This window comes from Palaemon carinicauda, chromosome 40 (genome assembly GCF_036898095.1).
Source record: "Palaemon carinicauda isolate YSFRI2023 chromosome 40, ASM3689809v2, whole genome shotgun sequence".
Classification (NCBI taxonomy): Eukaryota; Metazoa; Arthropoda; class Malacostraca; order Decapoda; family Palaemonidae; genus Palaemon; species Palaemon carinicauda.
This window is the reverse complement of record NC_090764.1, coordinates 33403767-33429320: the sequence shown is the minus strand read 5'-3', so window position 1 is coordinate 33429320 and position 25554 is coordinate 33403767. Positions and strand designations below refer to the sequence as shown.

The window sequence follows — 25554 nt, the reverse complement described above, 5'->3', positions numbered from 1 at the left end:
GTATTAGTGATAGAGGGCCATCATTTCATGGATAGTGGTAGTATGAAAATTGGAGTGTAAGGCTTTGAAATGTAGAGAAAAGGATGCAGGTGGGGTTGTCCAACCCTTTACTCCTCTAGGGTCCCTGCGGAAAGATTTTTAGTGGTAGGTTAAGCTAAGAAAGTACAGAGGATGATGTGAATAGGGCCTTACGATGAAGGTATGGGATGGAGTGGTGTGAATGTGAGGTCTTTACCTTGGAGGAGGTAATCTTGAAAGCAACTGTGAGTGGGGGTCAAAGCTTTCCACAATTGCCTTTGCCAGTGTGGCCGCAGCTTTCCCGGCCTCTGGTGCGTTGGTGTCTACTAGTAGATCACCTCTCAGCTGTGCTGTTTCCCTGCATTCAAGTAAATAGTGCAGGAGGGCGTGTTGTGGCGTGTCACCGCAGTGATCACATGGTCTTTGGATGTCCTCTCTGATTTCCCAGTTTGCCTTGTAACCCAGCCGGAGTCTGTGTATGCATACAGCCTGTTTCCTTGGGGTGTTTTTGTCTATGGGTGGGGGTTCTAGCTCCGTGGCCCATTTGTACCAAGTGGCAGAGGGAGAGCCATTTTCTGCCCACATGTGTAGATCCTTGATTAGGTTGTCCTTAAGGTGTGTTTTTATTTTGTTTTTGATTTGTTGTAGTGCAGGCTGTATGTGCACCCGTATATTCTGGATGTGTCTGGTGCTTTTGGCTAGCTCATCAGCTTTTTCATTCCCTGGTATCCCTATGTGACTGGGTATCCAGTTGAATGTTACTAGCCTGTTTCTTTCATTGTGCTGATATAGGAGGGATTTGATATCAGCTATCAGGGACTTGTTTTCTTTGTTTTTGTCCTGCTGTAGGGCTTGCATTGAGGATCGTGAATCAGTGTGAATGACTACTGGTCCTTCCTCATTCTCAATGGAGTATCTTAGGGCTTGTTGTATTGCAACAAGCTCTGTCTGCAGGGTGGAGACATTGTTTGATGTCCTCCAGCATGCTGTGAAATTATGCTGTGAAATTGCAGGAGTGAACTGCAGCTCCCGCTGTTTGTGTTCCTGGATCCACTGTACCATCAGTATAGTAGATCTGTGCTCCTATGGTTTCTGCAGTTTGCATTGCTGCTGTTGCAGCATTTCTGAGTTCCTCTATGGTGCAGTTTTCTTTTGCCCTTGGGAGCTTGGTGTAGCTGAATTTTGCTACTTGTTTTTTCCACGGTGGAATGTGTTGGATACTCTGTGCTGTGTCTGGGTTCAGTTGTAGGAGTATTCCGGCCAGCCCAAGTCTCTTAATGTTGTTGCTGTGATCTTTGCCATAAGAGTTTGGGGTTTGAACTGCAGGATGTTTCTCCAGTTCCTCTCTAACCTTTTTTTTGGTGATTGAGTCCCTGTTTGATAGAAACATCTTTGCAACTGTGCTTGCATTTCTCATTGCAATTCTATCTTCGAGGGTCGGTAGCCTGGTTTCCATCCTTAGATTGCACAGTCTTGTCCATAATGGAGCGCCTAGCATGAGCCTCATAGCATTGTTTTGAAATACTTCTACTTTTCCTTTTTGTATGTCTGTTAGCCCAGTGAGGGCTGGGGAGGCATATTCCACTAGTGCTCTGGTACAGGCTTGATAATATTTCATTTGGACATGTTCATTTGCTCCTTCCTTGAGGTTGCACATGTACCTCATGACTGCCGTTCTGGCATTTGTCCTTTCCTTGAGATATTTTATTTCATATCTAAAGGTAAGTTGTTTGTCTATTATTACTCCCAGGTATGTATATTTGTCCACCCATTCTAGGGGCTCCATTCCTATTGTGAGTGGTTGCAAGGGATTTGGGGCTTTAATTGACATGGCCTTAGTTTTGCCAATGTTTATTTTTAGTCCAAGCTCATTGGACTTGTGGCTGATGGCATTGAGTGCTCTTTGCATTTTCATCGTCCTGAAAGCTCCTCTAGCTATCACACATACATCGTCTGCATAGACAAATATGTCTACTCCTTCGGGAAGTTGGAGTGAGGCTATATTTTCCATGAGGATGTTGAATAGGAGGGGGCTTAGGATCCCTCCTTGTGGTGTGCCATTTTCCAATTCATGATAGGTAGAAACCACTCCTTGGAATTTGGCTCTAGCTTGCCTTCCTAGCACATAGTTCTTTGTCCATGCTAGTAGGTGACCTTTGACTCCTTTTTTGGCCACTGATTGCAGCATTGCTGTTGGGCTTGCTAGTTCAAAGGCTTTCTCAAAGTCTATAAAGACTATTGTTGCCTTGTTTTGGTTTATGCAGCTTAATACTTCAGTAATGCATTCAGAGGTGCCAAGTCCTTCCTGATATGCATATAGCTGCTTGTGTAGGGGGCCGATTTTGTATTTGATTCTGTTTAGGACCATTTTTTCTCCTGTTTTTTCTATACAGGATACTAGGGCTATTGGTCTAGGATTGCTTGGATCCTTTGGCTTAGGGATTGGTTGTGTGTCTTGTTGTCTCCAGGCTTGAGGCCTTGTGTGCTCAAGGTGTGTTTTGTTTAATAACCTCAGGAATGCGGTTTCTCCTGCTGGACCCATGTGCTTGATCATTGTGTAGGTTATCTTGTCGGCCCCTGGTGCAGTATCCTTTCCTGCTTTTTGTACTGCTCTTAGTTCCTCAACTGTGTAAGGGGTGTCAGTATCATCCTGCTGTAGGCAGGCTCTGTTGATCTCTTCCCACCTGGCTGGCGCCAGTTGCTCCTGTAGCCTTCTGGTTTCAGGGGAGAGATTAGCTGACAATGTCCTGTTTGCAAAGGTTGTTACAATTCTTTCTGCCTCCTCTTGTGGGTGTGGGTGTGTGGCAATTGGAGTCTTCTTTTTTCCGGCTACTTTGTGTAGCCATTTCCATAGCTCAGTTAGAGTTGTGTACCTTGACAGGTTTGAGCACCATTCCATCCATTTTTCAATTCTTATTTCATGGATTCTTTGATTTGTTTCCGTTTTGACTGTTTGCAGTAGTTCTCTGTTTTCTACTGTTGACCTTCTTCTGTATATTTTTGTGACTCTGTTTAGTCTGGTTTTCAAACTCCTGATTTCTGGGCAGTAGTACCAGGAGTCTTTGTATGTATAGTTGCTTCCTGTGGTTTTCAGGGGCATAGCTCTGTTGGCTGCATTGTGAAAGGCATCAACTAGATCTTTTTCTAGCTGATCTATGTCCTCTGAGGGAGTGTAGCTTGCTGCCCATTCCTCTATGGTTGTTTGAAAGCAGACCCAGTCTGCTAGGTCCTGGTTCCATCTTGGTGGGGGTGGTGGGATTGGAGGTAGTTGTTGCAAGTCCAATTCTGTCACTGTGGCAAAGTGATCACTTATCAGGGTTGAGTGTACTTGCCACTTGGTTAGATGTCTAATGGCTGTTGTGGCAAAAGTCGATCCAGTCTACCACCTCTTATGTGTGTAGGTTGCCCTGTGTTTAGGAGGGAGACTCCTTCAAATGCATCCAGGGCGAAAGCTATGTGTTCCCCTGAGGGGTTTGTCATTGATGGGGATGATAGTATGGGGTGATGTGCATTAAAGTCCCCGCAGATAATTGTTGGTGTTCTTTCTGTGTGAGCAAAGAGTTGAGTTAGTTGTAATTCTCCTGTATCCTCCCTATGTAATTTTCTGTATATGTTGTATATGTCTATTTTTTGATTCAGTAATGTTATTGTTACTGCTAGTGTCTCTATGTTGGTGCCACAGGGAATAGGGTTGTGTAACCTTGTTGTTGGTATGCTAGTTTTAACTAATGTAGCTAGGCCTCTGTCTGTGCCTATCTGTGGTGCGATGTAGGCATTGTAACCTGGGATTTTTAGTTTCTTTCCTGCTGGAAGATTGGTTTCTTGTAGCAGGATGACATCTACATTCTCAGTTTTGCATACTGCAATTAGGGAGGAGATCTTTGATCTAACACCGGCTGAGTTCCAGTTCAGAACTCTTACTCCATGGTGTAGGTTGAAGAGTACTGTCTTGGGTCCCTAGGGGCAAAGGCAACTGCCTTGACCTCGGAGGATGAAGTGAATGAGGTGGATGGGGTGAGAGTGGATGATGGGATGATGGATGGGGTGAGTGGTATGATAGGTGTGGGGACTGAAGTAGAGGATGTGGAAGGTACGGGTGATTGAGGTGATGGAATGGTAGGTGTGGTTGGTGAGGAGTGAGAAGTGATCTCCTGGATAGCAAGAGAGGGGGATTGGGAGGACTTATTCTTGGAGAGCAAGTCATTTAGGACTTGTTCAATGCTGGCTGCAATTGTCTCAGCATTGATTTTTCCAGTCACGGCCTGTGTGACTAGTTCAGTCAGATTACATTGAGGAGGAGTTCACTAAAATAGAAAAAAATTGCAACAGATCTTTGTTATCCTAAATATTTCTTAGAAAAATGTATGAATAAGGCTAAGAAAACATTTTATAGTGTCCAATTAGAGAGAAAGGAAACAATTAATAATATGCTTTGTTTGCCATTTCATGTTTGTTTTTTAGATGTTATACCCCTTTTGAAAAAACTAGACATTTCTGTAGTGGTTAAATATAATTGTACATTAAAAAACATGTTAATTAAGAATAGTTCTGGAAATGATAATAATGTAATATATAGCATTCCTTGTTCAGAGTGTAACCTATTTTATGTTGGCCAAACATCAAAAAGTATACCAGTCAGATTAAAACAACATCAGGTGGCCGTCTCCAGGGGTTCTCTTAATAATGCCTTGGCCTCCCACTGGTTAGGGTCAAGTCACAGAATTGGTTGGTCAAAGACGGAAAAAGTAATCCATGTAAATGACTATTTCCAAAGGAATATTGTTGAATCCTTTTTAATCTCCTGTACTCAAGGTAGAAATTTGAATCTAAGCCCAGGTCTGTTTTCCGTTAATCCAGTATTATCCTTTTATCTAAAATCTGACTTCTCCGGAATTATTAAGAAACTGACAGCTGTTGGATCCCCTTCTCCAGTAAAAATACGATGTCTTTGTATATGTATTCTCATTGCTGAGTTTGATAATGTCCTGAGTGGATGAAAGTACTAACTCCAATCAAGTCTTTTTCATTTTTCCTTTCTTGGCTATAATACATTTTATATTCATCACGTGTCAGCTTTCGTGATTTCTACACACACACACACACACACACATATATATATATATATATATATATATATATATATATATATATATATATGTGTGTGTGTGTGTGTGTGTATGTGTATACATACATATATATATATATATATATATATATATATATATTATATATATATATATTATATATATATATATATATATATATATATATACAAACACTTGCTCTTTATTATATAAAACTCTTTACCATAGTCAGTGTGTTCAATACTACAATTCAATACAATTAGTAATTTACTTGGAATTAAAAGGTGTATTGTGTCTCCTTTAATTGTAAATTCCTCTTTGATTAAGAGTTAAATCGCAATCCTTAGGTCTCTTAGATTAATTAAGGAAGCATAATTATATTTGCATCATAAGGGAACACGTTCATTCACACATGACTAAGGTATCCGTGTCACACACAATAGTCTCTCGATGCCTTTGTTGGTTCAAGATATTAATGAACTCAGTCAAAGAAGGCTTCTGTTGCTCAAGTTTTAATTACATTTTTTTTTTTTTTTTTGGGGGGGGGGGGGGTTGACGGAGAAGTGTTGTGATGGAATATCTTGGTAGTGAATATAGTTTTAAGTATCTATGATTAGTTTATGAAAAGCAGGTTAAAGGTTTAAAGGCTCATGAATGGCAGAGGCAAGGGACAAAGACATTACCATATCGAGCTGGACAATGCCCTAAAGACTGACCATATATACATATGATCAGTGCTTAAGCCCCCTTTCCACCCAAGCTAGGACCAAGTAGGGCAAGGCAATGGCTGCTGGTGACTCCCAGATAGACCTATAAGCTCCCCCCAAGCCCTCATCCTAGGCTCACAAGGATGATGAGGTTGCAGCAACCAAAGAAACTATAGAGTTTGAGCTGGACTCGAACCCCAGTCTGGCGTTCAGCAGTCAAGGACGTTACCACATCGACCACAACAATCCTCATATATACATATTTGAATATACATATTTGAATAGGTATGCGCACACGCTTACAGAAATAACCACACACGATTTTGTGTTAACGCAAAGGCCTTTACTAGTGTAATTCAATACTCTTTCATCATCATTCAATTACCAATGTCTCTTTATACTTCACTTGTCAATGATGTTAGATATATGATTATTTCCAGTCCAGTGGTTGGTCTTTTTCGTTCATAGGATGGGAATGAGTTTGGAAAAACGTCAACAATGTGTAAATACAAAGATTTTCTTTATTTAAATTACTGTAGACTTGCAAAATTGTCGGAATCTTTAAAGTTAATGCGCAGATTAGGTGCTCTCCAGTTACGAGGACAATTTTCTTATTCCAGTAACTGGATATCCCTCATAAAAAGGATAAGATTTTACGACTTGTTGCCAATACCTTTCATCGAGATAACTGGAATTATCTAAATTTCTAAAACATTATTAGCAATAATGATAATCTGTAATGGATGAAAATCCCTCTATGCGTGTCTGTATCCATCTACAGTATATACATATTCTGCCAGGATGTAATCATTATATAAGAAACGAAATTTGTATTCCTCAAATCATTTCTTCTGCATGTAAAAACATTACTTTACTGGTAAAGTATTCCTCGTTTCCACCTAGAGTCCTCTAAACCTAAAGCAAAATCTTACTAGTTTCGTTTAGTCGATACAATACCAAGAATGAAAGTACTTTAGTCTGAATTTAGCTTTTGGACTTTAATCTTTCTCGACCCGTAGGAGAGTATTACTGCTTTGGGTAGTAAGGCTAAACTAATTAGAAAAAAGGAAGAATAATCATGGATACACTAAAATCACTCCATCACTGACATTGGAAAGAAATTTATACAATATCAACGAAAAATGTTGGGGCCAAGCAAAAGTGACTGGTATAATGTGGCGTTGGTTGAACCCTAGCGAATCAAAAATTGACTTATGCAATTAACTAGCTTTCAAAATTTGATTCTGGCTCGTAAGTATTCTCGCTTATATAGATAAATAGTGCAATTATATAGATATCAGGAATGAAATACTACGCCACAATGTAATCCACTATTATATTCATATAAGAGGATTACATTCTATCAAAAGGAAATACAAAAATATGCAGTTCATTTTGTGCAGTTGAGATTCCCTTATTTAGATTCATATACATTTCCAAAGATATAGAAGTCCTAGTCTCCAGCGCCTCCCCCCCTCTCAAACTCTAATTACAAAAGGATCACTGATTGTGCATGTATTCATTAGCTCGGCTTAAAGGGTCAGGACTATATTACCATGCAATATAGCATTCAAAACATCAATAACCAATGAACATTGAATTCGAATACAAGATACACTTATGAATATAGCTGGGTAATGCCTTTATATGTATCTAATCGCAATCAACATATTAACTGGAATATTACACGATTTATCAAAAACTATCAGTAATTCATAAACTTATTTCATTTAAAGATTTTTAAATGATTTTAACCGATGAATTAAACATCAGCCAGTCCTATCGCATTTCTTATAGATATTCATAAAATGAAATCTTCTATAGTTTCTTAGATATGAAAAATAAACTTGTAAATAGTTCTACAAGACATAAAATGATGAACTGCAATTATCATTTCTCGCTCTGTTAAAGACTCTTCTCTTATATATTTAGACCAGATGTCAGGTGGATCTGAATTTACTTTGACACGTAGCTGTGTCACAAATAAATGATTGCTTATCAAGATCCGAATTAACAAAACATAGGAATATATAGAACATTTACGTATAAATGATAAGATGTCATATTATTATTATTATTATTATTATTATTATTATTATTATTATTATTATTATTATTATTATTATTATTATTATTATTGCTGCATTGGCAGAATTCAATTTCTTGTCCATTTTCTCAATTTTACGGACAATTCTCTTTTCTGGGTTGCTACATTCAGCTAGCAAGTCGGCGAAGTTCATCAGGTAGGTGAAAAATACAGTTCAGGTTAAGACTCGATGTATTTAACACAAGTACAAGTAATCTTCGAAAAATATAAAGGACAGAGTCAGGAGTAGATCGCGACGCGTTTCGGAGCTGCTTGCTCCGTCTTCAGGCGAGAAGTGAGGTTGTGGCTGTTGTTGTTGTTGGGGTATTAAAGCCAACACTTGTTGTTGGCACGGGCCTTTCCCTTGGTTGGCCCGTAGTGGGGCTGTGGCTAGATCAGGGGCCTTATATATCCCGGCGCTGGTTCGTAGAAAGGGGCCTCGAATTTTGATTGGACTAGCGGAGGTTATAGGCTCGGGTGGCTGAGGTTCGATGAGCTCGGCTTGGTCTCCCAGGCTGAGAGGTGCGAAGGGATCCTGAATTCTGATTGGTCAGGACGCGCGCCGAGACAGCCAAAAAGTCAGGCAAGCTCCTCTCTCGCTCAGCAGATTGGGATTCCGGACCTTGCTTGCCGCCAAAATCACCGCTCGGCCGGACGATTTCTTCATTTGTAGGAGTGTCAGGATTGGGGTTGTCATCATTCTGGGGGTCCTGTTCTTGATTCCTAGCGTTGATGCGACGACATGATGGCAGGAGAAACATCTCTTGAGTTGTATTCAATGCTGGTTTCTCTTTCTGGATGAATAGGGCTTCTAATATTCGTAAGCGCCTGCTGTCCGGGGCGCTGCCGATAATCTTGGTATTAGCGACGATGTCTGCTTGACTAATTTGGGTGTTGTGTCGCTGTAGGGCGTGATTCCTTATAGCACCTTGTTGGATGTGACACGAAATCCTCTTTGAAAGCTTCATTGTAGTCATACCGATGTATTTGCCGGGGCATCCTCGGACTGGGCATTGATAGGAGTAGACTACATTCGTCTTCCTCAGAGGGTCGTTATCAGGGGGCGCTGGATTATTCCTCAGAATCAAACTGCGAGTCTTAGCAGTCTGATAGTAGATATAAGTTTCACTTTCGTGGTCTCGGCAGTAGGTGACACGTTGTTGGTGATGATTTCTTTGATGGCCTTCTCATTCCGCTGATATTCTGCGTGCATGAAGCCTCTGTAGTATAGTTTAATATCACTAGATCCGTTGGTGAAGGTGTCGGACCTATCTCTGGTGTTGTCGGACCCCTGGCTGGCGCTGTCGGACCCTTCTACCACAGAGGACCCATACCACTTGTCAATAGCTACCCACACTTCACGCTGGACTTGCTTTTTGGTATAATCATTATTGATGAGGACCTGTGTGGCCCTTTCCAGCTCCTTGTGGGTGTCTGTCTATGAGCAGTGTGACAGGGCCCTGCGTAAAAAGGCTTTGATGGGTGAGGCCTTGTAGCGGGCAGGGCATTCACTCTCGCCATTCAAACACATGCCGAGATTTTTAGGCTTGGGGTAGACAGTAGTGTGAAATCCTTCATTGGTAGAAGAAATCAAGATGTCCAGGAACGGGAGGCTGTTGTCCACGCTGTTTTTGAGGGTGAAGTGGAGGACGCTGTTGTCCTCGAAGGTCCTCCTCAAGTTCTCAATGGCTTCGGTGGAAGTAACTTTGACAAAGGTATCATCAATGTAACGAAAGTAAGCGAGGGGGCACTCGACTTGGGAGAAGACCCTCTCCTCTACTACTCAGATGTAAAAGTTGGCAAAGAGCACGCCCAAGGGCGAGCCCATCGCCATGCCATCCTTCTGTAGGTACATGTGTCCACGGTGAGTAGTAAAGGGGGCCCTCTCAGTGCAGATGGCAAGGAGGGTCTGGAGGGTTTGTTCTGGAATGTTCAATTCCGGTGTCGTCTCGTCCCTGTAGACGACGCCGGAATTGAACATCCCAGAACAAGCCCTCCGGACCCTCCTTGCCATCTGCACTAAGAGGGCCCCCTTTACTACTCACCGTGGGCACATGTACCTACAGAAGGATGGCGTGGCGATGGGCTTGCCCTTGGGCGTGCTCTTTGCCAACTTTTACACACGAGACGACACCGGAATTGAACATCCCAGAACAAGCCCTCCGGACTCTCCTTGCCATCTTAAATAAATAGGCAACACAATATCTGAAAGGAGACTTGAAAAAAACAGATTGTGATACAGCAGACTGCCGACAGAAATTTATGTCAAAACCCAATGTTTTGCCTTGGGCTGTGTTTTCCTTTCGGCTTGTGGTGGCTGATGTGGTAATGTCCCTGACTGGTGAACACCAGATTGGGGTTCGAGTCCTGGTCAAGCTCATTCGTTTCTTTGGTCGCTGTAACCTCACCATCCTTGTGAGCTAAGGATAGGGGGGTTTGGGGAAGGCTATGAGTCTATCTGCTGAGTCCTCAGCAGCCATTACCTGGCCCTCCTAGGTCTTATCTTTGGTGGAGAGGGGCTTGGGCACTGATCATAATTATGTATATATGGTTAGTCTCTAGGTCATACGACAATGTCACTATCCCTTGCCTCTGCCATTCATGAGCGCCCGTTAAAGGAGAAGATTAATGTCCTACTTTAAACCTTTAAAAGAGAGGAATAAATGTCCTAATCCATATTCCAGGAATCCGCAAGGATATTATCGTTACGCAAAGCAAATAGGAAGCTTTAATTAAGCCTCGTCGACGAAGGGTAACGATAAGAAACTCGTATGTTGAGCTCAATTAAAGATATTTGATGTGTTAGCATACTAATCAGCCATTCTCGTTCTGTTAATTGCTAATGAAGTCGAGATAAATTAAAAGCGATGAATTGAGTGAATTATAATTAGAAACCTTTACTTGAAAGGGGATTTGAGATTTCTTTTGATTAGATTAAAATGTTACATTATATGAAAAAATGTATTTGAAGAAATCAGAGGTCTTTAATAATTCTAGTAGGTTTCTGAAGGATATTTTATGCTGTGGGTATTAATCAAACATTCTAGATTTTTAGATGGAGTTATTGTCGTAATTTGCAAAAAAAAAAAAAAAAAAAAAAAAAAAAAGGGGAAATTCCATGTTTCTTTCCAAGTACATATAGTTTATTTGGAAGATCTTAACTTGTCTTGTGTTTATTTTCATCTATAAGCCTTATTTCAACTTGAGAGGACGCATGTCTATATATATATATATATATATATATATATATATATATATATATATATATATATATATATATATATATGTACAGTATATATATATATATATATATATATATATATATATATATATTATATATATATATATATATATATATATATATATATATATATATATATATATATATATATGTGTGTGTGTGTGTGTGTGCGTGTATGTGTATGTGTGCACTTGAATATACACTCACGGGGAAAACTCGCATGTATGAGATTGATATCTCACCGGGTAAATCATGAAGTGCAGTTAGGCCTTAGGTACCATCTTCTTTAGAGACTCTGGTGGAATGATTGGTAGCGACGTTTCCTTTCATTTGGAAGGACTAGAGTTCGAACCTATTATGAAATGGAAATTTATATATACGTAACATATATATATATATATATATATATATATATATATATATATACATATATATATATATATATATATATATATATATATATACATATACATATATATATATACATATATATATATATATATACATATATATATATATATATATATATATATATACCTAGATTATTCATTAAATAGAGTAAAGCAATATCCTAGAACAACAAGTGATATGAACAATTAATCTCAAAGAAAATATTCAGGACATCCATTACGCGCCACTTTACGTTTGTGAAATATCACCATGACGATCCTCATAGAGTTTTCAATTTGATTAATGAATTCTCAATAAGTTTCATAACAACACATGTGATAAGTGTGTCTGCAATTTTACGTCTTGAACGATTCAATATTATTTCGAAACTCGTAACGAACTGAAGGTTGGTACAACCTGAGATTTACAGATGCGATACGGTTCTGTTTTAGCCATTATGATTTTCTTCACTGAAAGGGAGGAACAGGTGAGCTTTTATGGACAGTTATTTTTCAAGTGTAATCATACGTGAGGAAGCTTCGTAGAAGGTTGATATGTTTCAGATCAAGACACGAGATTTTTGATATCAGGTAAAGAGAAGCGAACGATCAAAGTGAAAGGATAACGAGCGGAGAGAGGCAATATGCAATGTTGTATGAAATTTATATTTAGTGACGTTTTATTCTGTAATTTAATTGTCTTAAATATACTTCTAACAAAAGACTGTGATTATAAAGACCTTATATATTCTAGTCCAGAAGAGATTGTAATAGTTAAGTATCCTTAGCTTATGGTCGTTGTATTTGCAAAGAGTAAGCATCCTTTGCTATACCGAAGGTCCTTTAAATATAATTAAAGGACCTTGGCTATACTTGTAAATATGAAAAGAAGGATGAACATTGCTGTTTTGGTACCCCCATCATAGTCCTAATGTATTGTTTTTCATAGATGTCTCTGAAAATATAGAGTAATTGATTACAAAGAAGACAAACATGAAGACAACTCTATATTGTGTGAGATAATAATAATAATAATAATAATAATAATAATAATAATAGTAATAATAATAATAATAATGATAATAATAATAATAATTATTATTATTATTATTATTATTATTATTATTATTATTATTTTTATTATTCGTTATTTGCAAAGTACCTCTCATGATGGTACGTGAACAAAAGGACTTCTACCTTTTATGTATTTTCATATTCCTCAAAATTTCTATATCATCTGTACAATTGTATTGATGAAAAGCAAGCGGAAAAAGGTGAGAAGATATTTATTTAAAAAAAAAATAGTATTTTGAAATCTTATTTCTTATATGATTTTTAGCTTTTAAGCTTTGACACTGTTGTCATCATGAAAGGACTGTTCAGACAATAGTATAGAATTTGACGACTGAATATGTGAAAAGTCCTGGAAATTATTCGAGTGGAAAAAGCATGTTAGTGAATTTGCATCCACAGATAATTCATTCCCTAAAAAGAGAAATGAATTTTTTTTTCTTTTTTTTTCTGTATCTACACAATTGTATAAGTCGTTTTAACGAGATGAATGTAAAGTAAAGCTATTTCTGGGTTTGATGGGGTTGAAGTTGCATTTATGATAATAATAATTGCGTAAACAGACATTATTTTAATGCAAAATCATAGTTGAAGCTTTCAATTGTACTGAAATCTGGCTCTCGAGAAGATTGTAAAATTAGACACGAATGTAAAAGCTTTCAAGTTTTTATGGTTTATATAGAAAAGATCTAATTTGATGATGTGACTGTTCTTAAATTATTTTCTTTTGATTGTTTATTACTTCTATTGTAGTTTATTTATTCCCCGGCTTCCTTTCCTCACTGAGCTATTTTTCCCTGCTGGAGCCCTTGGGTTATAACTTAACTTGTAATAGTAATATATTATGCAAATGATCAAAAAGTCATCAAATTTAATAGGAAATACATTTCTGATATATATTCCAATTAAATCATGTATAGATATCACATATGAGGGAGGTCACAAAAACGGAAATAAAAGAACTAGAATTGTGAGCAAAAAATAAGGATTTCCTTTTCTCAATATTTCACATATGTTTTCTTATTCATTAATGAGAAAATCCTTGAAAGGAGGATTACAGTTAACATTTTGTAAATATTGTATGTCCCTCATACTGAACAAGCATAAATACAGTATTGACATTTACATGCACATATGTATATACACGTGATTTATATGCATATGTATAGATATACTGTATGTAAACACATACTTTCTCGGTTGTGTCTCTTGGTTTTGTAGCACCCTACTTTTCTAACTATGGTTGCACCTTGGCTGGTTATGACACACACACACGCCCGCGCACACACACGCATGAACACACATGCACAAACATACATATCTTTATAAATATTTGTATACATACATATACAGTATATATATGTATATATGTATATATATATATATATATATATATATATATATATATATATATATATATAATTATATATATATATTTTCATATATATATATATATATATATATATATATATATATATATGTGTGTGTGTGTGTGTGTGTGTGTGTGAGCATTGTACATCAAGTATTCTATTCTCCGATTTCTGTTTTTCTGAACAAAACAGAAAAATAGTCTCTGTATTTGCATCATATTTTCAAAAAGAATGGAAAACTGTAATTCCATCTATACCTGTCCATTCAACTGGAAGTTTTTTATTTTTGTTTTCCGCATTTTTATCTATCATTTATTTTCGTGGTTTCATTTATTTCACATTTATTAGTTGTTTAAATATACTCCTATATTTTTTGGATGACCTAATTTTTATTTTTACTATTTTCTATCACATTCTTCCTTTTCCTGTAGGCATATGTCTGTCGGGATGAAATTTGCAATTCGTTATCCTATTTTATTGTTTCTTTCTTATTTTTATCTTTAATGCAAAAATTTTTACTTTTTATATTTTGTGTTGTTGTTTGTCCTAGTTTCGTCCCGTATAATTAATTATGAAAATATATAATACAATTATCAAATTTTTTATATTTATCCTTTTCTCTAGCTTCTGTCGAATTTTCAATCCATTTCATTCCTGTTATCACCCCTAATTAATCGCTTGTTATCTCTCTCTCTCTCTCTCTCTCTCTCTCTCTCTCTCTCTCTCTCTCTCTCTCTCTCTCTCTCATATTTTCATTTCCTCATTATTATTTTGCGTTTCCCTCTGTTATTATGCACTTACCTTATCGTTTCTATTCCTACAAACATGTACACAACACATTTGCTTATGAAGGCAAATTCTAAATTTACACCTATAACAAAAATATAAAGGAGTTCTGGTCTCATTATCAGTGTTGTTTGAAGTTCTTTAATAGTAATTAACGTTCTTTTAAATGAACAAGCACTTTTCTCACACTTACTAATGGATAAACTAAATATGTGAACAGGCCATTTTTTATTCATATTCGTAAGCAAATCACAAAGGAAGGTGAAAGGAATTTGATAATTAATAGATTAAATCTAAATGTATTTATGCGTTAAAGGCTTTACGGCTTTAGCATGTACCATTCCATCCTATCAAATATACACAATCCTATACGGACTGTGACGGTACCGAGTAAGGGTGTGAACTCAAAGGCAGATTGGAAACGACTGAGTTATATTATTGTGGAACACTCTCCTTATATACAAAACCTCAAGGCAACAGGACATGACAAGTTCACAAGACAGACAATATCACAGAGGAAAAACCAGACATGAATTTTCATGTTCGTTTTAGGGCGAGGGAAGAGCGAAGATACAAGCATAATATATACAAAAGGAATTATGTACAATTGTGTGAAACACGGTTGGTACATGGCTCCCCCCCCCCCCCCTAAAAATGACATACTGTACATGTTAGATAGGGCGCCCTGATCTAGAGAGGCGAACTGTAGGCGGGTCATCTGGCAGAAGATAAGCAGGTTTTAGACGATCAATGGAGACCCAGTCTTCTTTGCCCCAAATGTTTAGGAGGAATGCTTTCGGACTGCGTCGGATCACAAGGAAAGGGCCCGTGTAAGGGGGCGTTAGTGGTGGCTTGCTGGTGTCGTTGCGCAGGAAGACGTGCGTTGCAGAGTGCAAGTCCGTTGGTATGTGATGCTTCGCTGGGGGCTTGTAAGTCTGGCGGCACGGAGTAAATTTTCCCATGACGTGACGTATGCGCTGGAGATCGTCGGAGGAGGTTGTAGAAGGAAAAAATTCGGCAGGGACGACCAACGGGTCGCCATACACCATTTCGGCTGCTGAGACGTCGAGGGCGTCTTTAGGAGTGGTCCTTAGTCCCAGGAGGACCCAGGGAAGCTGAGTAAACCAGTTGCAATCCTTGCAGTGGGACATCAAAGCTGCTTTGAGGGTGCGATGAAAACGTTCAACCATTCCATTGGCAGCGGGGTTGTAGGCCATTGTCTGATGTAGGGTGATGCCCAGGAGATTCGCTAATGACGTCCATAATTGAGAGGTGAAAGTGGTTCCCCTGTCAGAAGTAATACCGAATCTTGAAATCCATCCAGAGAGTAAGGCAGATGTACATGAGGCGGACGTTGCAGTTTCCATGGGAATGGCTTCAGGCCAACGAGTGGAGCGGTCAATGACGGTAAACAGGTAACGATGTCCTTGTGATGTGGGTAGGGGGCCTACAACGTCGACGTGAATGTGTGCGAAACGACGCTGAGGTTGAGGAAAGGTACCCACTCCTGAATCCGTGTGTTGATGTACTTTGGAAGTTTGGCAAGAAGTACAGGCACGGACCCAATCCTTAGCATCCTTAGAAATGCCGTGCCAAATGAACTTTGCCTTCAGCAGCTGTGCAGTAGAACGGCACGAGGGATGTGAAAGGCCGTGGATGAGATCAAACACCTGTCGGCGCATGGGAGCAGGTCTACCAGTACTGACGTCACAGAGGAGGGTGGTGTTGGAGTCTTCGAGGGGAAAATTCTCCCAACGGAGGGACGTGCAGGATGTCCTACAAGCTTGATACTCTGGATCCTGTCGTTGGGCTGCAGCCAGGGCGTTGTAATCCAATCCCAGTTGAACGGTAGCCAACGTGTTTCTTGACATGGCATCGGCAACGGGATTCATTTTCCCAGGGACGTATTGGAGGGTGCAATTGTATTCAGCCACGGCGGAGAGATGTCGGCGTTGATGGGCGGACCAGGCGTCAGACTGTCGAGTGAAGGCGTGCACCAGAGGCATGTGGTCTGTGCGAATGACGAAGGGCGTACCTTCTAAGAAATGGCGAAAGTGACGGACAGCCAAGTGCACCGCCAGCAATTCTCGATCGAAGGTAGAATAACCCGATTCTGCCTTGGACAGTTTTCTGCTGAAGAAGGCCAATGGGCGGGGCGAGCCTTTGACCACCTGCTCGAGTACTGCACCAATAGGGACGTCGCTGGCATCGGTGGAGAGAAGGAGAGGGGCGTGTGGGATAGGAAAAGTGAGAGCCGCAGAAGTTGATAGGGCCTTCTTTGCATTGCAGAAGGCGGCTTCTTGAAGGAGACCCCACTTCAGGTCCTTTGGCTTGCCATTGAGGGAGGCGTAGAGGGGAGCAAGAGTGGCGGCAATGGCTGGCAGAAAACGGTGATAATAGTTGATCATGCCCAAAAATTCCTGCAGAGCTTTGACTGTCGAGGGCGCGGGGAAATTCTGAACGGCTGCTACCTTCTCAGGGAGGGGATGGACTCCTTCAGGAGTGATACGGTGCCATAAGAACGACACTTCGTTGGCGCCAAAAGTACACTTGTCGTACCGGACTACAAGGCCGTTTTGTTGCAGGCGGTCGAGCACGATGCGCAGGTGAAAAGGAGGTGTTCCTCTTTTGAGGTGGAGAACACAAGTATGTCGTCCACATAACATACACAGAAAGGGAGGTCCCCTAAGATGCCATCCATGAGACGTTGAAACGTTGCCCCAGCATTACGAAGGCCAAAACAGGAGTAATTGAAGGTGTATGTACCAAACGGAGTAGTGATGGCGGTCATGGGGATGTCTTCTGGGTTCATAGGCACCTGATAATACCCCTTCAAGAGGTCGAGTGTAGAGAAAACCTTCGTTTTGTACAGGTAGGAGGTTACATCGGCAATGTTTGGGAGGGGGTAGTGATCCGGTTCTGTTTGCATGTTCAGGCGCCTGTAATCCCCGCACGGACGGAGGGAGCCGTCTTTCTTCAGAACGATGTGTAAGGGTGACGACCATGGGCTGGAGGCCTTTTGGCAAAGGCCCATTTTCTCCATTTCGGCGAACGTCTGTTTGGCGGCTGCCAATCGTTCCGGTGCCAGACGTCTGAATTTTGCGAAGACTGGGGGTCCCGTCGTCTTGATATGGTGATAAATACCGTGCTTGGCAGGAACCGTGGGCATTTGGGGAAGTTCTGGACGGAAAAATTCCGGGTACGACGTGAGGAGGTGGGCGTAGGCATCCGTGGGTGCGCTGATGTGGAGAGCGAGGTTAGAGGGGGCGGGTTGAAGAGGTGTCGACAAGTACGAGTCTGCGTTGACCAATCATCGGTGGGCGACATCGACCAGAAGGTGGAAATGAGAGAGGAAATCCGCACCGAGGATTGGCATTGTGACGTCAGCAACGAGAGACTTCCAATTGAATTTACCATTTCCGAACGATAATGTGAGGTTCTCGTAACCGTAGGTGGGTATCGCAGATCCGTTGGCAGCTACCAAGCGGACGTCGGCAGATGTAGACAGACTACGTTGTGCCTTGAAGAGTTTCCTTGGCAAAAGAGAACGACAAGCACCCGTGTCTACCAAAAATCGCACGCCCGTTCCTGCATCCTGTAAAAAGAACAGATTAGAAACATGGGAGGCCACCGCCACAAGCGATGGCCTGCTTACACGTTTTTTGGCCACTGACAATCTTTGGCACATTTCTTCGCGGTTGCCCCGAATCTGAAGTGGTAGTAGCAAAACTGCGGTGGATGGGAGGTAGTAAGTGGCTGTAGAAGTAGTTTGTTGGGGCGCGAGCGATTGGTGGGTGGTGGGCGGCTGTGTCGCCGCTTCGGCACGTCACGGGGTAGGCGTTTATGTCCTACGGCATTCATGTCAGCTTCGGTTGACGTTGAATAGGCATCCTCGTCGTCAAGGGTGGAGGCGTTGATGGAGTTCTTGAAGTGGCTGTCCATAAGGGCGTCGGCTTTGGTCATCAAGTCCTTTATGGGTAAACTATCGACATCGGGTATGGCAGCGCGTACAAGGTAAACGGCGTATCCAAAGGGCACGGAATAGGTTCACCTCACGAGGAGAGCCGTCTGCGGCAGGTTGAAGGCGAGCGATACTGGTCATTTCCCTGAGGGCAAGTGAAGCCTTTTGGTCCCCCAACGGTTGTTGCGAGAGCTGAAAAAGCTTTGCTATACGGGCGGCTGGCGACGGCGAGTACTGCTGCAGAAGGTATGATTTGAGGGCGTCATACGCTATTGGGGTGTCTCCTTGTTCACAAAGCCAGTCGGATATTTCTGGGAAGGTGTCCTCGGGTATCGCCGCGAGAACATAATCCGCTTTGGTGGTTGAGCGAGTCACGCCCCTGATACGAAAGTGGACATCAGTGCGTTGAAACCAAGCAAACGCCTCTCCGGTGGCGAACGGTGAAAGTTTCAATGGGTCGGCCGCGGCGCCAACTGATGTAGTCTCCGTCATAGTACCAACGATGGAGGGGCGAGGGAGGTGGGGGTGGAAGGCAGTGGGAGCGAGTCGACTTCCGGGGTCACCAATGTGACGGCGCCGAGTAAGGGTGTGAACTCAAAGGCAGATTGGAAACGACTGAGTTATATTATTGTGGAACACTCTCCTTATATACAAAACCTCAAGGCAACAGGACATGACAAGTTCACAAGACAGACAATATCACAGAGGAAAAACCAGACATGAATTTTCATGTTCGTTTTAGTGCGAGGGAAGAGCGAAGATACAAGCATAATATATACAAAAGGAATTATGTACAATTGTGTGAAACACGGTCGGTACAGGACGAACAAAGTTTCATTTTGTGTGTGAAGAGAATTACTTTTATATGAATAGACATAAATAACAATTATCTGCAATTCATTCATCTTTTATGGTGCTAAATGGAACTGGTGACATATGAACCCTTATTATTTTTATTTATTGATACATAAAAAGTCCCTTTCTGGGTCGGGATACTTTAACGTGGTGCAAGGGTTTGCCTATCGCCATGAGCAGCAGAGCTCTAGGGCCTAGGCCGGTATTAAATAGGGCCACCTATACTAGGTTGGTCTGTTATTTAGCGATCAGACAGAAGTCTCCCACTATCACCAATGGTGATGAAAATTGACCAAGCCCCAGGCATGAATAAAAAGCATGTCTTGGGCCTTTGTCCAGCAGTTGACAAGAAATGGCCGTATCTGTTGTATACTTTAATCAATAAGATACTCAATTATTTAAATCACTGGAAACATGTCAGTTGTCATTTAAAGGTTAAAAGTGCATTCATGAATGGCAGAGGCCAGGGACAGTGACAATGCCCTAGCAGAACAATGCCCCAGAGACTGACCATATATCAAGCCCCAGGGAGGGCCAGGCAATGGCTACTGATAATTCAGGAGGCAGAGGTATAGGCTTCTTCACAAACGTCATCCTTAGCTCAAAAGAATTTTGAGGTTGCAAACACAACAAAAAACTATCGCGCTTGAGCGAGTCTCGAACCCCAGTCCAGCAGATCACCAGGAAGGGGTGTTTTTACTAGGTACCCACAACCTTAAAGGATAGCGTAACACTTGATAAAATGTTGAAGATTAAAGATCAAATGTTATTGACACATTTTTGGAAGATTGAAGGATTTACCGCTGACTGCACATTTGCGGTAACATTTCCGTATAAAGAAAATAATATGGAAAATTTCTGGCTAAGTTTATTAAGTGAGGTTGAAATTTACTAAGGTCGAAGTCACCAATTTCATTCAATGCTACACGTCCAAGTTATTAAGCGGTATATGTCTTATTTAGTATCGGTTAAGCATCTCTAATAAGACAGTAATAACAACGTTCTCTTTATTACATTTCTATAAATATAAGGGTAACGTTATATTTCTTATGCGTCTAGCAATGTGATTCGAGACATTGAAAGGAATTAACTATCTCTTCATTCAGAAGTTTTGGCAAATGGATCCTCTAAGGCTGACTAAGCCATGCCTTTTTCTCTTTCTTCTTTTTCGCTTCATTATTATAATCATAATTATCATTTACTACTCAACATTTAATTTCTTATACAAATAAAAAAATTATAAGTTACTCTACACGAGACATGATTTCGAATTACGCTAATATTTTAATCTCTCTGATCGTTACTGGGAAAACATATCAAGCTGAACCATCTAAAAATCCCTTAATCTTTTTATTAATACGGTATAAAATCTGTAAGCTTTTGAAGTCAGAAATCAAATAACTGTGAAATTTCATCTGAAATATTATGAATATATTTTTATCCTAATATGAAGGGACATTTTTAACCCATGATTTTTAATAGTTTGAATGAGAAAGTCATAACGCTGTATTCTTTTTCCCATGATTTTCTTTTTATATAGTAATGTTTATTTTAATTCATCTATGTGGAGAATGTTGTTTCCAGGAATACCATTTTTACATCTTTCTGAGCGAAAAAGATTTTAGAAATGTTTAAAGAAGTTTGTGACTGACAACTTCATTAGCCAGAAACGCGTCCAACATCACTGGATAAATATGCTCCCTTTGAACACTACCTAAGGTGTATTTGGATACAGAAAATATAGTAATTTTCATAATTTTTATTTCATGTACCCATTAGACGTCTTTGTTATATTATTAAATTCACTGCGTTTACGTCATATTGCACTTTGGGTCGGTAGTTGTTATCAGGTTTATATTATATATATATATATATATATATATATATATATATATATATATATATATATATATATATATATATATACATACATATATTTTATTCCGATCACACTCGGCGGCAAGACATAACTACAGTCCCCGGTCTCTCTCCGTCCCTCAGGTAGGGGGAAGAGTGAGTAGTCATACCCTGATGATATGTGTTATAGTTAGGAATGGAGCAGAGGGTGGGAAGGGTTCAATCTGCATGTGTGCGTATGTGTGTGCATGTCTATCTAAATATTTAGCTGTCCTTTTTGACGGATTGCGTACACTAGTAAGTAATAGTTATAACAATGATCCATATAGTTTGAAGCCTCAGATATCATAGACCAAAGTTCTGAGACGTTCACTCATAATAGGCGGATTAATTTTATCTTAATTATACTTCAAAGTTCGTAAGACCACTAGGACTCCAAAGCCGAGTTCCTTAGCGGTCTCAAGGTTCTCCTCAATAGGATAATCCGGTCCATTCCTGCCAATCAACAAACACGGATTGCATTAGATCAATCTTATCAAGGATGGTCGTCTTTTTTATTTTCTTTTTTGTCTTTTCCATTAAAACTTGTCGACGGAAATGGATTTCAAGCAGCAAATATCCTACCAGACGATTCCTTTGAGGATAAATCCTTCCAATAAATAGCCATCCGGCAAAATTCAATTGGATTGGGTTCAGGATAAAAGTAATAAAAACTCTAATTTTCAGAAAATTTCACGAAGAATAATTAATATTTCCGATATGTATTAGATTTCTATATAGTTAGATAGATAGATATATGAAATAGATAGATAGATAATAGTAGTAGTAGTAGTAGTAGTATTCTTGATTTTGCATTAACGATACAATACAATTCATAGTTATGAAAAGAATAAAACTTTTTGGTTCTTTACAACTTCATTATCTACAGTATTTCAGGCACTGATTTCTGTTTTCTTGAACAATCCATTGTTTAAAACATACCAACAAACTTACTTGTAGTTCTTTTTATTATATACATATGCACGAGTAAGAGAGACTTTTAATGCTTCTGTTGTTTGCTAAAACAGAAGATATACAAGGCAGTAAGGCTAAATTATACAACAATACAATATAAATGCATCTCTGATTATGTAATTTGGCATTCATGCACACAATAATAATTACTCGCATGAAAAATGTAGTTATATTATTTTAAATTACTTTAGTCTTTAAGCTAGGAAGTATGCAAAAATCCAAAGTTCATACTCTGAACTTGTGAGAGAAGCGAGCGAACCTTTGACTTTCAATATCGGAGACTTCACTCTCGCCTTCATGTCCTTAATTTCCTGTTTCACCTCGTTTGAAAGAATGACAATCAAATGTCTTTTAGATTCTAGATGGCAGTTCGCTTAACACTACAATGACACTTTTTAAAGGATTTTAAAACAGTTTTAAGGTAAATCTAATATTTCTTTGGAATTGTTGTTTAATAATATGTTTTCTTGTATCATTCGATCATTCCTATGTTGTATTATAAAATAAAAGTGAGTTATGAAGGAAACCGTAATTCGCATTAATAGACGATGTACTGATATAAGCATAATCCTATAGCCCAATAACTATACTGTCTCAGTATTGGGTTCTGATGAGGAAATTAACTTTGCTTCTTTCATTATAATCATAGTCCGAAGTTAGGTGATCAGATCTACTTGCCATTGTAGTTTGCCTCCAAGTTCTTTGATATAAGGCAGTTTAAGGTTGTTAGTTGCTGATCACGAATAAGCAAATTAGATTAGATGCCCCTAACGAAGGAAGGGAACACAGAAGATTACTATCGTTTGCCAACCATTGGAAACCCCATTATTTACTTTAGATTTTGAGGTACACAACTTCTATATTGTCAGGCAGTCCAGGCAGCGAAAGGCAATCCAAGCTACTGTCCTCATGTGATTGATAGAGCTTACTATTCTATCTTATTTCTCTTCCTCTTGTTATTTAATTTTTTTTCTTTAGAATATATATGAAAGATTTATTCTAAAGTTATTATTGTTCTTTATTTTTTTCATCACTCGACTGTTTTTCCTGTTGGAGCCCTTGGTCTTATAGCATCCTACTTTTCAAACTAGGGTCGTAGCATAGCAATAATGATAACAACAATTGTAATAGATCAATCATCATTGCTAAAAAAAATAAAAAAAGAAAAAAAAAAAGTTAAACAATACTCTTTTAATGAAACCCGTAGTAAGAGTACGCTGGACCATAGTAAGAGCAGTCTGAGAAGTTATTGTAAATCACCCGGAGCTCCCTAATCTTGGAATATAGGCAAGAAAACTTCATTTATATTAGAAGTCCCATTTCACTCTTCAAAATTTACTGAAGAACCCATTTTTCAGAAGTTCTTACCTTATGAGTAGTTAAAAAAGGAGTATTTGCATTGATGGTTTCAGTTTCTAATTTTGCACTGTGTTCACCCGGGTCCTGTTGATCATCTCTCCTATCAATGTGATTAAAGTAAAGATGGGTATGGAGAAAACGATATCCCATGTTGTTTTGGACTAACTACCGACCATTTCAAGTTTTTTTCATGTAAAGTATATACATACATACTTATATACACACACACACTAAAGGAGAAATTAATTTACAGATGACTTTAAGCACTTTCGTTGGGTATTGAAAAAATAGCAGAAATAGTTAAAAGTTCTAATGTTCCTTGTTATTTAATTTCTTATTAATAAAACCAAAGCATCTCTAATCATTCGCCTTTTGCACTAACAAAACTGGTTAGGCATTTACTGCTAGTACACACACACACACACACACACACACATATATATATATATATATATATATATATATATATATATATATATATATATATATATATATATAATATTTATATAATGCTGACATACCCTTCCTCTTTATTTCTATATCTATTGTAACTGAAATTATTATTTGATACATTTTATTTCCATTTTCATTTCACCTGCTTTAGAAATTATAGTGCTGTTGGTTTCAACAAGACTGTTATGATTTTGGAAAATCGTCGTACCTCTTATAAGTTTATATAACGCTTCATAAAAAAAAAAAAAATGACATCACCTCTTCAATGTATATGTTTCATTAATGTCAAGTATGTTATCCCGTTATGTTGCAGTTTGTTTCTAATATTTTTTTTATGACAGTAATTGAATAAGATATTAAACTCATATTTTTGTTGCTCTCCTTTACATGTCCCAAATATCCTTATGCAAAGGTAAACTTATTTCATCATCTGGTGTTAGTTATTTTCAAACAAGGTGGAATAGTTTATGAAACCAATTAAACTCAATTACATGGAAGTGATAATTGTATTTACCCACAATTACTAACAAATTGAATAATCCCACAAGAAGCAAAATTAATATGAGGAATTTTCATTTTAGTGTTACAAATGGCTGCTGTGGTAAGTCACCCACTTAATTTTCTGCTTGTCCTAATCCATAACTGAAAAATAATGTTGGAATAGAAGAATAAAACTGATGAGGGAATACGTGACTGTATTGCTGTTGTTACTAGCCAAGCTACAAGCAGCCTGGTTGGAAAAGCAGAAGTCTACAAAGCCAAGGGCCCTAGCAGGGAAAGTAGCCCAGTAAGGAAAATAAATAAAGGAATAACAAGAAAACTGTATATAAGAAATTGAAAAAATTAATGAAATATTTTATGATCAGTAACAACGTTGAAATAGATCAGGCATTTATGAACAACAGAAAAGAATTTGTAAAAAGTTTGAACTTCTCAACTTCCACCAATTCAACCTTTTGTTGATATGCTTAATATTATGCATTCAAATACTATGTTAATTAATGAATTACAAAAAAAAAAAAAAAAAAAAAACGCTAAGAAAAATATAGTGTTTACAGTTTTCCTCTGGTGGCCAATTAGAAACCTTGCCAGGCGATCTGCTGGTCGGCGGATCGAGTCTGCGCAAACTGAACAGTTTCTTGTAGTGTCTGCAACCTCACCATCCTTCATGGCGATTTTAGAGGAGCCTACAGGTCAACCTGCTGAGTCATCAGCAGCCATTGCCTGGCCCTCCTTTGCCCTAGCTGCGCTGATCATATGTACATGTGTACAGTATATATGGTTAGTCTGTAGGGCGTTGCCA

At 38.9% G+C, this 25554-nt stretch overlaps 1 pseudogene; it reads right to left on the bottom strand.

Annotated features, from left to right (window-relative positions):
- Positions 1 to 231: 231 nt before the first annotated feature.
- Positions 232 to 2151, bottom strand: LOC137632010 (uncharacterized; annotated as a pseudogene).
- Positions 2152 to 25554: the final 23403 nt, after the last annotated feature.